Raw genomic sequence first — 6,000 nt, 5'->3', positions numbered from 1 at the left:
GGGGCTAGAGCCTCCATTTTTGCACTCAGGTCTAAGTCTCATGGCCCTCTATCAGAATTTGGGAAGATTGGAGAAACTTAATTTTTCGCCCAAAAAAAAAACGTAAGGGGTACCACAGTCGTTTTTTTTTCGGGCCGAATTTTTGAGTTTCGATATCTCAGCTCTGGAAGGGGCTAGAGCCTCCATTTTTGCACTCAGATCTAAGTCTCATGGCCCTCTATCAGAATTTGGGAAGATTGGAGAAACTTGATTTTTCGCCCAAAAAAAAACGTAAGGGGTACCACAGTCGTTTTTTTTTTCGGGCCGAATTTTTGAGTTTCGATATCTCAGCTCTGGAAGGGGCTAGAGCCTCCATTTTTGCACTCAGGTCTAAGTCTCATGGCCCTCTATCAGAATTTGGGAAGATTGGAGAAACTTAATTTTTCGCCCAAAAAAAAAAACGTAAGGGGTACCACTGTCGTTTTTTTTTCGGGCCGAATTTTTGAGTTTCGATATCTCAGCTCTGGAAGGGGCTAGAGCCTCCATTTTTGCACTCAGGTCTAAGTCTCATGGCCCTCTATCAGAATTTGGGAAGATTGGAGAAACTTAATTTTTCGCCCAAAATAAAAAACATAAGGGGTACCACTGTCGTTTTTTTTTTCGGGCCAAATTTTTGAGTTTCGATATCTCAGCTCTGGAAGGGGCTAGAGCCTCCATTTTTGCACTCAGGTCTAAGTCTCATGGCCCTCTATCAGAATTTGGGAAGATTGGAGAAACTTAATTTTTCGCCCAAAAAAAAACCGTAAGGGGTACCACTGTCGTTTTTTTTTTCGGGCCGAATTTTTGAGTTTCGATATCTCAGCTCTGGAAGGGGCTAGAGCCTCCATTTTTGCACTCAGGTCTAAGTCTCATGGCCCTCTATCAGAATTTGGGAAGATTGGAGAAACTTAATTTTTCGCCCCAAAAAAAAAACGTAAGGGGTACCACTGTCGTTTTTTTTTCGGGCCGAATTTTTGAGTTTCGATATCTCAGCTCTGGAAAGGGCTAGAGCCTCCATTTTTGCACTCAGGTCTAAGTCTCATGGCCCTCTATCAGAATTTGGGAAGATTGGAGAAACTTAATTTTTCGCCCAAAAAAAAAAACGTAAGGGGTACCACTGTCATTTTTTTTTTCGGGCCGAATTTTTGAGTTTCGATATCTCAGCTCTGGAAGGGGCTAGAGCCTCCATTTTTGCACTCAGGTCTAAGTCTCATGGCCCTCTATCAGAATTTGGGAAGATTGGAGAAACTTAATTTTTCGCCCCAAAAAAAACCGTAAGGGGTACCACTGTCGTTTTTTTTTTTCGGGCCGAATTTTTGAGTTTCGATATCTCAGCTCTGGAAGGGGCTAGAGCCTCCATTTTTGCACTCAGGTCTAAGTCTCATGGCCCTCTATCAGAATTTGGGAAGATTGGAGAAACTTAATTTTTCGCCCAAAAAAAAAAAAACGTAAGGGGTACCACTGTCGTTTTTTTTTTTCGGGCCGAATTTTTGAGTTTCGATATCTCAGCTCTGGAAGGGGCTAGTGCCTCCATTTTTGCACTCAGGTCTAAGTCTCATGGCCCTCTATCAGAATTTGGGAAGATTGGAGAAACTTAATTTTTCGCCCAAAAAAAAAAACGTAAGGGGTACCACTGTCGTTTTTTTTTTTCGGGCCGAATTTTTGAGTTTCGATATCTCAGCTCTGGAAGGGGCTAGAGCCTCCATTTTTGCACTCAGGTCTAAGTCTCATGGCCCTCTATCAGAATTTGGGAAGATTGGAGAAACTTAATTTTTCGCCCAAAAAAAAAAACGTAAGGGGTACCACTGTCGTTTTTTTTTTGGGCCGAATTTTTGAGTTTCGATATCTCAGCTCTGGAATGGGCTAGAGCCTCCATTTTTGCACTCAGGTCTAAGTCTCATGGCCCTCTATCAGAATTTGGGAAGATTGGAGAAACTTAATTTTTCGCCCAAAAAAAAAACCGTAAGGGGTACCACTGTCGTTTTTTTTTTTTCGGGCCGAATTTTTGAGTTTCGATATCTCAGCTCTGGAAGGGGCTAGAGCCTCCATTTTTGCACTCAGGTCTAAGTCTCATGGCCCTCTATCAGAATTTGGGAAGATTGGAGAAACTTAATTTTTCGCCCAAAAAAAAAACGTAAGGGGTACCACTGTCGTTTTTTTTCCGGGTCTGAATTTTTGAGTTTCGATATCTCAGCTCTGGAAGGGGCTAGAGCCTCCATTTTTGCACTCAGGTCTAAGTCTCATGGCCCTCTATCAGAATTTGGGAAGATTGGAGAAACTTAATTTTTCGCCAAAAAAAAAAAACGTAAGGGGTACCACTGTCGTTTTTTTTCGGGCCGAATTTTTGAGTTTCGATATCTCAGCTCTGGAAGGGGCTAGAGCCTCCATTTTTGCACTCAGGTCTAAGTCTCATGGCCCTCTATCAGAATTTGGGAAGATTGGAGAAACTTAATTTTTCGCCCAAAAAAAAAACCGTAAGGGGTACCACTGTCGTTTTTTTTTCGGGCCGAATTTTTGAGTTTCGATATCTCAGCTCTGGAAAGGGCTAGAGCCTCCATTTTTGCACTCAGGTCTAAGTCTCATGGCCCTCTATCAGAATTTGGGAAGATTGGAGAAACTTAATTTTTCGCCCCCCAAAAAAAAAACGTAAGGGGTACCACTGTCGTTTTTTTTCGGGCCGAATTTTTGAGTTTCGATATCTCAGCTCTGGAAGGGGCTAGAGCCTCCATTTTTGCACTCAGGTCTAAGTCTCATGGCCCTCTATCAGAATTTGGGAAGATTGGAGAAACTTAATTTTTCGCCCCCCAAAAAAAAAACGTAAGGGGTACCACTGTCGTTTTTTTTTCGGGCCGAATTTTTGAGTTTCGATATCTCAGCTCTGGAAAGGGCTAGAGCCTCCATTTTTGCACTCAGGTCTAAGTCTCATGGCCCTCTATCAGAATTTGGGAAGATTGGAGAAACTTAATTTTTCGCCCAAAAAAAAACGTAAGGGGTACCACTGTCGTTTTTTTTTTGGGCCGAATTTTTGAGTTTCGATATCTCAGCTCTGGAATGGGCTAGAGCCTCCATTTTTGCACTCAGGTCTAAGTCTCATGGCCCTCTATCAGAATTTGGGAAGATTGGAGAAACTTAATTTTTCGTCCAAAAAAAAACCGTAAGGGGTACCACTGTCATTTTTTTTTTTCGGGCCGAATTTTTGAGTTTCGATATCTCAGCTCTGGAAGGGGGCTAGAGCCTCCATTTTTGCACTCAGGTCTAAGTCTCATGGCCCTCTATCAGAATTTGGGAAGATTGGAGAAACTTAATTTTTCGCCCAAAAAAAAAACGTAAGGGGTACCACTGTCGTTTTTTTTTCGGGTCTGAATTTTTGAGTTTCGATATCTCAGCTCTGGAAGGGGCTAGAGCCTCCATTTTTGCACTCAGGTCTAAGTCTCATGGCCCTCTATCAGAATTTGGGAAGATTGGAGAAACTTAATTTTTCGCCAAAAAAAAAAAACGTAAGGGGTACCACTGTCGTTTTTTTTTCGGGCCGAATTTTTGAGTTTCGATATCTCAGCTCTGGAAAGGGCTAGAGCCTCCATTTTTGCACTCAGGTCTAAGTCTCATGGCCCTCTATCAGAATTTGGGAAGATTGGAGAAACTTAATTTTTCGCCCAAAAAAAAAAACGTAAGGGGTACCACTGTCGTTTTTTTTTCGGGCCGAATTTTTGAGTTTCGATATCTCAGCTCTGGAAAGGGCTAGAGCCTCCATTTTTGCACTCAGGTCTAAGTCTCATGGCCCTCTATCAGAATTTGGGAAGATTGGAGAAACTTAATTTTTCGCCCCCCAAAAAAAAACGTAAGGGGTACCACTGTCGTTTTTTTTCGGGCCGAATTTTTGAGTTTCGATATCTCAGCTCTGGAAGGGGCTAGAGCCTCCATTTTTGCACTCAGGTCTAAGTCTCATGGCCCTCTATCAGAATTTGGGAAGATTGGAGAAACTTAATTTTTCGCCCCCAAAAAAAACCGTAAGGGGTACCACTGTCGTTTTTTTTTTTCGGGCCGAATTTTTGAGTTTCGATATCTCAGCTCTGGAAGGGGCTAGAGCCTCCATTTTTGCACTCAGGTCTAAGTCTCATGGCCCTCTATCAGAATTTGGGAAGATTGGAGAAACTTAATTTTTCGCCCAAAAAAAAAACGTAAGGGGTACCACTGTCGTTTTTTTTTTCGGGCCGAATTTTTGAGTTTCGATATCTCAGCTCTGGAAGGGGCTAGAGCCTCCATTTTTGCACTCAGGTCTAAGTCTCATGGCCCTCTATCAGAATTTGGGAAGATTGGAGAAACTTAATTTTTCGCCCAAAAAAAAAAACGTAAGGGGTACCACTGTCGTTTTTTTTTCGGGCCGAATTTTTGAGTTTCGATATCTCAGCTCTGGAAGGGGCTAGAGCCTCCATTTTTGCACTCAGGTCTAAGTCTCATGGCCCTCTATCAGAATTTGGGAAGATTGGAGAAACTTAATTTTTCGCCCAAAATAAAAAACATAAGGGGTACCACTGTCGTTTTTTTTTTCGGGCCAAATTTTTGAGTTTCGATATCTCAGCTCTGGAAGGGGCTAGAGCCTCCATTTTTGCACTCAGGTCTAAGTCTCATGGCCCTCTATCAGAATTTGGGAAGATTGGAGAAACTTAATTTTTCGCCCAAAAAAAAAAACGTAAGGGGTACCACTGTCGTTTTTTTTTCGGGCCGAATTTTTGAGTTTCGATATCTCAGCTCTGGAAGGGGCTAGAGCCTCCATTTTTGCACTCAGGTCTAAGTCTCATGGCCCTCTATCAGAATTTGGGAAGATTGGAGAAACTTAATTTTTCGCCCAAAATAAAAAACATAAGGGGTACCACTGTCGTTTTTTTTTTCGGGCCAAATTTTTGAGTTTCGATATCTCAGCTCTGGAAGGGGCTAGAGCCTCCATTTTTGCACTCAGGTCTAAGTCTCATGGCCCTCTATCAGAATTTGGGAAGATTGGAGAAACTTAATTTTTCGCCCAAAAAAAAACCGTAAGGGGTACCACTGTCGTTTTTTTTTTCGGGCCGAATTTTTGAGTTTCGATATCTCAGCTCTGGAAGGGGCTAGAGCCTCCATTTTTGCACTCAGGTCTAAGTCTCATGGCCCTCTATCAGAATTTGGGAAGATTGGAGAAACTTAATTTTTCGCCCCAAAAAAAAAACGTAAGGGGTACCACTGTCGTTTTTTTTTCGGGCCGAATTTTTGAGTTTCGATATCTCAGCTCTGGAAAGGGCTAGAGCCTCCATTTTTGCACTCAGGTCTAAGTCTCATGGCCCTCTATCAGAATTTGGGAAGATTGGAGAAACTTAATTTTTCGCCCAAAAAAAAAAACGTAAGGGGTACCACTGTCATTTTTTTTTTCGGGCCGAATTTTTGAGTTTCGATATCTCAGCTCTGGAAGGGGCTAGAGCCTCCATTTTTGCACTCAGGTCTAAGTCTCATGGCCCTCTATCAGAATTTGGGAAGATTGGAGAAACTTAATTTTTCGCCCCAAAAAAAACCGTAAGGGGTACCACTGTCGTTTTTTTTTTTCGGGCCGAATTTTTGAGTTTCGATATCTCAGCTCTGGAAGGGGCTAGAGCCTCCATTTTTGCACTCAGGTCTAAGTCTCATGGCCCTCTATCAGAATTTGGGAAGATTGGAGAAACTTAATTTTTCGCCCAAAAAAAAAAAAACGTAAGGGGTACCACTGTCGTTTTTTTTTTTCGGGCCGAATTTTTGAGTTTCGATATCTCAGCTCTGGAAGGGGCTAGTGCCTCCATTTTTGCACTCAGGTCTAAGTCTCATGGCCCTCTATCAGAATTTGGGAAGATTGGAGAAACTTAATTTTTCGCCCAAAAAAAAAAACGTAAGGGGTACCACTGTCGTTTTTTTTTTTCGGGCCGAATTTTTGAGTTTCGATATCTCAGCTCTGGAAGGGGCTAGAGCCTCCATTTTTGCACT

This window comes from Pimephales promelas, chromosome 7 (genome assembly GCF_988280905.1).
Source record: "Pimephales promelas chromosome 7, fPimPro1.hap1.1, whole genome shotgun sequence".
Lineage (NCBI taxonomy): Eukaryota > Metazoa > Chordata > Actinopteri > Cypriniformes > Leuciscidae > Pimephales > Pimephales promelas.
The sequence above is the reverse complement of the archived record's forward strand: the minus strand, read 5'-3'. Positions refer to the sequence as shown.